General features: G+C 37.7%; 1 pseudogene; it reads left to right on the forward strand.

The window, feature by feature from the left end:
* The first annotated feature begins 298 nt into the window (after positions 1-298).
* Positions 299-9600, forward strand: LOC131329208 (probable glucan 1,3-beta-glucosidase A; annotated as a pseudogene).
* The last annotated feature ends 866 nt before the right edge of the window (positions 9601-10466 follow it).

The following is a 10466-nucleotide window of genomic DNA, read 5'->3' on the forward strand; positions in this document are numbered from 1 at the left end:
CTCATAATAATGACACTGTTGCTCCGGCGGTCCACGTCTTTAAAGGAGGTGCGAGATCAGTTATTGGTTCACTGCATTTCGGTCGTGCTACAATCAGAGAGGAGGCTTGAGAAGAGGTAAATTATTGATTTATTTCCAGTTTTGATTCATTCGATGATTTAGGGAAAAGAATTTTCCAGACCATCTTTTTTACAAATTTTACGTTTGCAAAAGTTTCGATTCTGATCCGATTCCAAAAATTTAGGGAAAACAGATTTCCAGACCATATTTGCTGCAGATGTTACGTTTGTGAGTACAGAGCGATATAGTTTAGCTTGTTTGAACTGCTTGTGATCTTGTTTACGTGTGGCATTTTACGTCGTTTGGTGGTCTTTAGAGCCTTTGTGTAGGCGTGTTAGGTATTTTGCTATCATACTAACAATATATCAGTCATCTTTGATGTAATTCTTGGAATTGCCTATAAAGGTTTCTTGCCTTTAGTACATATGGTTGTGAGCTTTCAAGATGCTTTGGCATCTACTTGCCCTCACTTTGTCGAAGTTTTGCGGGTGCGCCGCTTTAGGCTTGGAACAGAACCTACAGCAGTGTACTATCTAAGGAGTTCAAATGACACAGTTGTAAGGATTGGAGAGTCAAAGTCACGAAGCACACATAACTTACAATATACCGCTGATGTGCCTTTCATAAAGAAATATTCAGTTTTGTTTGAGCTTGGTGAGTAGTTCGAGTGGGAAAAAGCTGGAGACTTTGAAGACTGGTTGACTTCAATTGTCAATGCAAAGCCAAGGTTCATTCAGCCTTTTTACCGCTCGGCCAATACTTTTACCTGTTCTTCCTACTTCCCCTCATGGTATTGGTAATTATGAACTTTCGCTGAAAACATATTTCACATTACAGTGGTGATTGTAGGTACTTACAATAAACAACTAAAATTTCTTGAACCTCATTCTCTTGCAGATCACCACTGCTGTAGGTTTGTGGATGTTGGCCCACCTTAAATTTGAAGAAGGATTTATTCTTCAAGTATTTTCCTATCATACTAACACCATATTACTCATCTTCCATGTAATTCTTGGAATTGCCCATAAAGGTTTCGTGTGTTTAGTATGGCTGTAAGCTTCCAAGATGTTTTGGCATCTACTTGCCAGTACTTTGTCAAAGTTTTGCTGGTGCTCCGCAGTAGGATTGGAACTGAACCTAGAGCAGTATACTACTTGAGGAGTTCAAATGACACAGTTATAAAGGTTGGAGAGTCAGTGTCACGAAGTACACATAACTTACAATACACTGCCGAAGTGCCTTTCATAAAGAAATATTCAGTTCTATTTGAGCTTGGTGAGCAGTTTGAGTGGGAAAAAGCTGCAGACTTTGAAGACTGGCTGGATTCAATTGTCAATGCCCAGGTCAAAGTTCATTCCACCTTTCTACTGTTCTACAAATGCTTTAGCTGTCCTTCCTACTCTCCCTCATCATATTGGTAATTAAGAACTTTTAATGAAAACATGTTCCACATTACAATACGAATTGTAATTACTGAGAATAAACAAATAAATTTGGTTCAAACTCATTCTTTTGCAGACCACCACTGTTGTTGGTTCGTGGATGTTGTCCAAATCAGAGAGAATATGACAGTGGCAAGGACTTGGAATCTTGGATGTTGTGAGGTTTGTTTATTTGATTTTGAAAGCTTGAATTTGTCTATAGAGTTCCATTGCTTTAGGTTTTGCTTGTTGGAATGTGTTACTGTTGATGATATTTCATTCCTTTATGTTCAAAGCAAGTTCAAGCTTTCGAATTGCCTAATGGATTGGCTATGATTGGATCATGGCTTTTTTAGGGATTTGCCAAGAAAATAAATTACCTTATTCACTTCATTGTCTTCGCACTCTTCTCCTTGCTTTTTTCCTTTTCCACCATAAATCTCACCATGAGCTGAAGCCTTTGAGCTTAGTGCCTTAGTTATTGAAGTAGCATCATATGGTTGTGGGAGGCCAACTTGAAGTTCGTGTGTATGACCAAGTCCACAATTTATGACCAAACTCAGAATGTTAAGTTGATTTTGTGGTACCCGTATTGACAATTCGTACAAGCCGATCAAAGAAATGAGAATTAGCACTAACTTCATGCACTGCCAGACTGAACAAAAAGGAACGAAATAATGAATTCCATTGAAGCATTCCAATTGACTCATTTGCAAAGTGAACTGTCTGACTAAGGGGGAACGATCACTCACATTTTTGTGTGGAAATTTCTAATGTGATTTCTTGCATAGGCTGTGGCAGAGTGGGCCAAGAGTTGTGGTATAAAGCAATTTTTATTAATAAGCAATGCTGGAATCTATAAGGCAACTGAGGAGCCTCCTCATGTTGAAGGGTTATGTAGCATGTTTATACCCAATAAAATAAATGAAAGAAAGATTCGGCCAACTTATCTCTGCTTTCCTCATGACAAGATGTTGTTAAAGCTGATGCTGGTCATGTTGGAGTAGAGAAGTACATTTCAGATATCTTTAGCAGTTGGGTCCGCAGTACATGATTGGGTCTGGCAATAACAAAGATTGCGAGGAGTGGTTCTTTGATCGTAAGTGCATGTTCTTGAACTTAATCTACTTCATTCTAAGGAGTTGACTCATCTTGAATATTACTCGAATTGCTGTTAGATGATTTTGGAACCCTTTGCTATATACTCCTGTTTGTTGCTCAACAATCTGATTCATTTGAACTCTTGATATCCGTGGCTGTAAAAATGTTTTCGGTAGTTGTGGATATGTTTCATTTGTATCCTTTTCTAATAAGAACAAGAGTTTTATTTAACTGGAGTAGAAATTACGAAAAGATAGAAGGTGGATTATGTTCTTCTTGCATAAATTTATTCCTTAGATTCAATGCTTGAGTTCCCACCCCCCCTACCCCGGCATGTAAATCCTAACTCCGTCCCTGGTCTTCGTTACTTTTGATTTTACATGATTTTTTGCTACATTTCATCTACAAGTATGAGTTCTATTCTACTACTTCTCGATCGTTGCTCCTTCATATGCCATGGCAAAAATAATGGGGTTGGGTTCCTTTAAACTTACATTCAATCGTGAGCGTGACTAGCTTCTCTCCTTCCCTGTACTAAACAAGGGGACCGGATTCCAGAAGGGACACCATTTCAAGGAGGCTGATTTCAAATACGTGATCTCATGCGTGATTTCTTTTCAAATACTTTTGAGGATTTGGTGTAATCTGTGCAGTATAAACCTTTGGTAGGAGAATGCGAATGGTGTATTAAATTGAATCCCGTCAATATTCAGCGTTTGTGTTAAATGGTCTGTTGTTTTGGAACTTAGTTTTATAAGTTTCTTTTTCTATTTCTTGGTGTGGTGTTGCTTTTTTTGTCGCCTCTCCTATTGTAAACTATTTATAGAATATTATCTATAGAATGTCGTGCAGTGTCTATTTATTTACTCGCATGTGTATATGAGAGTCTTATAGCCACTTGCCTATAGGTTTAATGTTTCTCTAGGAATGTTGTCTTCGAGACCTAAGATATGTTGATCATATCTAAATATCCAGTCACTGAATGTTTGCACAAAGTCTTCAGCATTGAAAGCGTTTCTCTAATTGATTATATTACTGTTCAAATAGGATTGTGGATCACAATTGAATGCAGAAGATTGCAAGTGTCTCCTGGTGAAATTGTCGTTTTGCCAAAAGGATTTTGCTTCGCGGTTAACCTGTTGGATATGGCCCATCACGTGGTTATGTTGCAGAGATTTTTGGCACCCATTTTCAACTTCCTGATCTCGAGCCAATAGATACATAATGTAATTGCAATTGATGATAGTAAGTTTCTACGTAATATAATGCTGAAAGCATGTACCATAGTAACTAAGTGTTTTTTCTCCTTCAGAGTCTTATTTGTTTCTATATCTCTATAATATTTAGGGGCTAATGGTCTTGTTGCTCCACGAAATTTCCTTATTCGCACTGCCTGGTTTGAAGAGAGCTCCTGTCCAGGATATACTATTGTACAGAAGTTTGGTGGCAAACTTTTTATTTCGAAACAGGATTTCTCCCCCTTAAACGTGGTTGCCTGCATGGTAATTATGCCCCATTCAAGGTGGGTATATTTTTGGATATAAGATCCTCAATTCTGCGTTTAGTGTGTCGATCTTTAAGATAAAGGGTTTCTTTTTTCTGCACATGTTTTCATTTTGGTAACAAAAGTTTTGTTCTAATGATGAAAATAAGACAAAAAACCAGCTCTTTTGTCAGTTTTCTATTTTTTTGGTGTGTGCGCGCGCACAATTTTTTTGGACCTTTTCAAAATTAGTTTAATATTTTTAAATTGTCTAGTTCCCCGTATGAATAGGAAAAGTAACTTTCTTTTTTAATCCAAAACCTTAAAAAGATTCACTAAGGCTCATAACAGAGAATTTAAGATAGGTGTTGTCCATGCACCGTTTTTCCTAACTGTGTAGGTAACTTAGTGATTCTTGTGAAATCATTGTTTGCAGTATGATCTAAGCAAGTTCTGCCCGTATAATAATGTTCTGGTTGATCACAGCGATCCATCACTTAATACAGGTGAGGAGGAATCTATTTGGCTGTGGTTTCTTGGCCCCTTTTACGTTGTTATATTGTTGTTTGTTTAAACCAGTTTGCGTGATTGAATGCAGTTCTGCCCGCACCAACAGATAAACCTGGCGTGGCATTGTTTGATTTCTTCATCTTCCTTCCACGGTCGTTGGTTGCTGAACATACTTTCCGACCTCCATATTACCATCGGAATTTGCATGAGCGAATTCATGGGTCTGATTTATGGAGGATATGAGGTAAACCTTTTAGACTAATGAACTTTTTATCCTTTGGTTTATATTGATGATTTGCACTACTCTTATCGTTGTTTTCCTCCCTAACTGACGAAGTAGTTACTGTGTGTGTTATATGAAATTGGTGGGTGCATTCGGGTAGGGGGAGTAACAGAAAGCAAACCCTTATGCTGGCAGTAGGTAGAGTGGTATCTCCTGCCACTAACAAATGGAGTGGTGTGCTGTTCGAATTGTGGTTAATGCACACCTGGAGTAGCGATGGTTATGTAATAAAACCGGCATACTTATTTTCTTCATGCTACTGATTATGAGATTGATGGAATGCATGTATCTTAAAGTTCCCGTATATCGCTAGAAGGAAATAATGGATTTTGGAACAATACACGTTACTTTCATGTGTCAGGTGAGCAAAGAGAGATTTTCCCTTTCTGTGACCCAACATGAGCTTCCTCATTTTAAAGTGAATAACATAATCTATTTAGCCTATTTCTTCCAATGTTAGGCATTAGCTTTGCCATTGGCCCAACTCTAAACGTTAAATTCAGAGTAAGAACTCAATATTCTTATTTTCAGGCAAAAGCCGATGGGATTCTCCTAGGTGGTGCAAGCATTCATAGCTGCATGACTCCCCACGATCCTGATACGAAGACCTATGAGGTAGGCTTTTTCTGCCTACTATGTTCATATTTTTTTGGAATACATGAAATCCTTCTCTCGTTTCATTAATCGATTGCTTTTCGGTCTCGCCACTACTTCACAGTATAAGATTTAAAGCATAGTTCTCGCAGGCAACAATTGCTTGTGGAAATGAAGCAGGACCACAGAGAACAGCTGATACCATGGCTTTCATGTTTGAATCGTGTCTCATACTGCGAGTCTGCCCATAGGCTCTTGAGTCGCCCTTAATGGATGATGATTATTACCAGTGCTGGATTGGACTGAAGTCCCATTTCACTCGCGAAGCTACAAACGGTCAACTAAATGACGTATGGAATGGTCATGATGAAAGTGGAACCAAAGGGCATCGTGAATGATTTGGCTTCAGATGTTAAAACCCAGGCACATAATAGCTTCCCTATAAATCTATAACTGATTTTTGCTTCAATAACATCTTGCTATTTCTCTTAGCATTTAGTGTAACTACATAAGAGTACCAAAGTTGTAAAATACATAAGGTGTGCCAAAACAATGAATCCCTTGGATTGGAAGATCTAAAATTGATTTATTTTTCAATAACCTTTTGCTATTTTTCTGTTATCATCACTACTGTAACCAAAAACACTTTCCAATACCAATTCAACTAATGAGCACGCGGAAACGTGCGAAGCACGGGCATTGTACTAGTATATATATAAAAGTGCGTGTGTGGGGATTGGTGAGTCAGACCCCATTGAGAAAGAAACTTTGATATGGCACCATACTCCAAAACGAAACAGTGCCTATGCCTTTGTATCTTTCTCTGCTGCATCTCCTTTGCCTTCACTAGGGACATTCCAAACATGCAAATCCGAGCTGTTAATCTCGGAGGCTGGCTGGTTACAGAAGACTGGATCAAACCAACTCTCTTCGATGGCATAACCAACAAAGATTTCTTGGTTCGTACTTGATTTCTAGCTAGCGTACATATTAATTACTTTACTAATTCCTAATTAATCTCTCTGTATTCACGTTTTTCTATTTGTTTTCTCAGACTCAGTCTTATTTTGGAATTTTGATCATTAGGATGGAACCAAGCTGCAGTTGAATTCTGTGACGGTCGGAAAGTACCTTTGCACCGAATCAGGTGGAGGGACAATCATAGTTGCCAACAGAACTTCGGCTTCAGGCTGGGAAACATTCAGAGTAATAACCCAATTACTTATTAGCTCGTTATGATTCTGCATGTTCGGAAGATAATTTTGGTTTTGATTCTCACAACTGCTTGAGGAGTATTTACTTCGTGTTGTTTCTTTGATGCAGTTGTGGAGAATCAATGAGACCTCTTTTCAGTTGAGGGTGTCCAACAAGCAATTCATGGGACTAGACGCTACTGGGAACGGGATTGGTTTAGTTGCCGTGGCAGAGACGCCGGGTGGATCAGAGACGTTTGACATCGTCAGAAACTCCGGCAATTCCAGGCTCATCAGGATCAAAGCACCAAATGGGTTCTTCCTACAGGTACTTGATCTCGTTTTCGGTTTTCTTCCTGTTCTTATTCATAACTATGAATGCCTGTTTTTTTAAGGGATGAGATGCTTATTGAAAGTAGATATATGCCTTTCTATGTCATTGGTTGTCAACATCAATAGGAATAAAGGAGAAACGAAAGAAATATTAATATTTTATCATCTCGTGCGGATTTTTGGAGGGGAATTTTGGTTCCACTGTAATCATGGCCGTGCAAAGAAATTTACCGAGAATAATAATCAAAAAAATGTTTTTTATCAAAACATCCCTCAAACTATCACATTTTTTCTTCTTCGTCCTCAAACTACTAAAACCACATATTTCGTCCTCCAACTATCCAAATCCCACCTATTACGTTCAATTCTTAACTACTTCCATCAATTTGGATGGAAAACTCACTATGAACCAAGTGTAACTATTACACCCAAAAGTGCACATGGTGAGTTTTCCATCCATCAATTTCAATGTTAAATTGGAAGACACTTAGAAAGCAAGCTATAATAGAAAATAATGAAGGACAATATATTTTCTACTTAAGTTTGCAGTTCTATGCTTGAGTTTTGTAGGTGAAGACGGAGGAGCTTGTAACAGCTGATTCAAAAGGGGATGGTAACTGGGGAAATGACGATCCATCTGTTTTCGTCATGACTAATATAGAGGGCCCCAAGGGCGAGTTTTAAGTAACAAATGGTTATGGACCAATCAAGGCACCACAAATTATGAAGGTATGATTTAGCTTTTGAACTACTTGGAGGTCATAATAGTCATATATGAAAGAGCAAAATCAATTCACCTTTTTAGGAGCACTGGAGCACATTCATACTGGAAAATGACTTCAGCTTCATATCTAGCAACGGCTTAAACGCAGTGAGAATTCCTGTTGGCTGGTGGATAGCCAGTGATCCAATTCCTCCAATGCCTTATGTAGGAGGATCCTTGCAAGCATTGGACAATGCCTTCTTATGGGCGCAGTATGTTTTCTTCTAATCCAACACTTCATCTTCCGCTAAAACACTGCAAATGATCCAAAAGTTAATTTTGGCTGTTAATTTATACAAGCAATGAAAGCCCTGGGCCATTATGAAATGACAAATCCACCAGCGGTTGTCCTTGATCAGCGTTGTTCTGTGTACAGAAAATATGGGGTGAAGGTCATTATTGATCTACATGCCGCACCAGGATCTCAAAATGGTTTTGAGCACAGTTCTACTAGAGACGGGTATCAAGAATGGGGTTTGTCTGACCAAAACATACAGCGAACAGTTGCTGTTATAGACTTCCTGACTGCCAGGTATAATCTTAGCTTGCTTTCCAAAGGGCATCGAGATTAGTGTTTGTCAGCTCTTCTGTCTTTTTTTTTTTTTTTTTTTCTGTTCATACTCTATTCTGAAATGTGTCTGCAATTGTAGCATAACTACTTGGTAACAATTAAAATCTCACTTGTAGTTTTGTTTTTGTCGACATATAGGTATGCTAATAGCCCAAGCCTTTACGCAGTCGAGCTCATCAATGAGCCTCTCTCCCCTGGAGTTAACCCAGAGATTATTACCAAGTACTACAGTGCTGGCTATAACGTCGTTCGCAAACACTCCTCCGCGACTTTTGTGATTATGTCAAACCGGTTAGGACGACAAGTTAATCCGACAGAACTCTTCCCTCTTGCTAGAGGCTTCACTGGATCAGTCATCGATGTCCACTACTACAATCTCTTCCGTGAAATCTTCAATAGCATGAGTGTTGAACAAAATATTGATTTTGTGTACACCAATCGGTCTGCCCAATTGAGTCAAATTACAACGTCCGATGGGCCTCTCACTTTTGTAGGTATGTCTATCAAAATGGTTTTATGTTTATCTGTCTTTTAATAGAATACAGATCTAGAATTAATTGTTTTTGCTCAAAATATTACACTAGTATATTGCTAGCTAGACTGTCATTTTGATGGGCGTTATGATGTATGCATAAAGTGCTGCCAAGCAAAATCATACCAGCCTTCTATGAAACTTTCCTTGTCATCAGTCGCATTGTGTGTGTGTGTGTGTGTGTGTGTGTGTGTGTGTCTATATATATATATATATATATATATATATATATATATATATATATAGCTTACAAATATACTTATAAGTGATCTGGACCTGGTAACTGTTTTCAGATGCTAGAAATTAGTAAATAATGGGACCTGGTTTGATTTGGATGAAATTGCAGGTGAATGGGTAGCTGAATGGCGGGTTACTAGGGCTGAGAAACTACAATACCAAAACTTTGCCAAGGCCCAGCTAGAAGTCTACGGGAGGGCTAGCTTTGGGTGGGCTTATTGGACTCTGAAGCATGTGGAGAAGCACTGGAATCTAACATGGATGATCAATAACGGTTATATTACACTATGAATATTCATGGAGGCCAGGGGATAGTTATAATTTGTTAACCTCGATCAGTACCTTCCTTTTAATTTGTTTTCGGTCAATATTAATTCTAGCGTGTGCCAAGAAAATGGCCAATATTCTTTTTTGACCAAAATTCTAGTAAAACACTTTTTGTAATAGTATAGTATAGTAGATAATAAAGTCCCGCTATGGACCAAAATGATTAATAGAGCTCAATTTTTACTTAATATAAACCCCACCCCGTTTTCAGACTAGTAGTATAATTTATCCATAAATCATCATCATCAACAAGTAAAACAAACGCAACAAAAGACAAGGGCTTGCAGTAATAGCTAGCCAGTATCAACAAAAATTTCAAAATCATCAACAATTGAGTCGTCTCAGTTGAAAGAGCATATATAATATCATTCTGATCATAAGAAAATCGTGGATTCGAATCTCGAGTGTTAATCATAATTCTCACTTGAAGTTATTTTCATCATGTCTTAATTAAGGGTAATCCTATGGTACACATCCCTTATTAGGGGCTGTACCATACGCACCATGATTTTAAACTATTGGATTTAAAAGTGAATAATCCGGACTACCCATTTATTAAATCAATTAATAAAATGAAAAATGGCTTAGCAGGTAATAGATTATTCTCTACTTGATATAAAATCAATTTCTTTGTTGTAACTGAATGTATGGTTGACTTGCAACCGCGACACAATAATGACGATTGATTTCGTTATATTTGTTGATTAAATAATCCACGTAATTTTGGGCTCGTTAGGGTTTAGAAAGCCATTTCATCGGCACCCGAATTCAATAGTAAAAAGGATTTTTTTTTTGTCTAATTAATCTAATGATAAGCGATCAACTTCATTCTTAATCTGGATACATTAATTTTTTTCGATTACGTAGTTGTCGATATCTAATTTTGGTGACAATGCTGAATATCATATGACTTGATATTCTAATAGTTATGATCGATCATTCTAAAAATATACTCGCTAACGACGTTTAGTTATGGTATGGTATTTTGCCGATTATAACTATCGTTAACTGAATATTCTGATTGAATTTTTTTATACAACACGTTGTGGGTATGAAAA

The sequence above is a fragment of the Rhododendron vialii genome, chromosome 6a (assembly GCF_030253575.1).
Source record: "Rhododendron vialii isolate Sample 1 chromosome 6a, ASM3025357v1".
In the NCBI taxonomy this organism is placed as follows: Eukaryota; Viridiplantae; Streptophyta; class Magnoliopsida; order Ericales; family Ericaceae; genus Rhododendron; species Rhododendron vialii.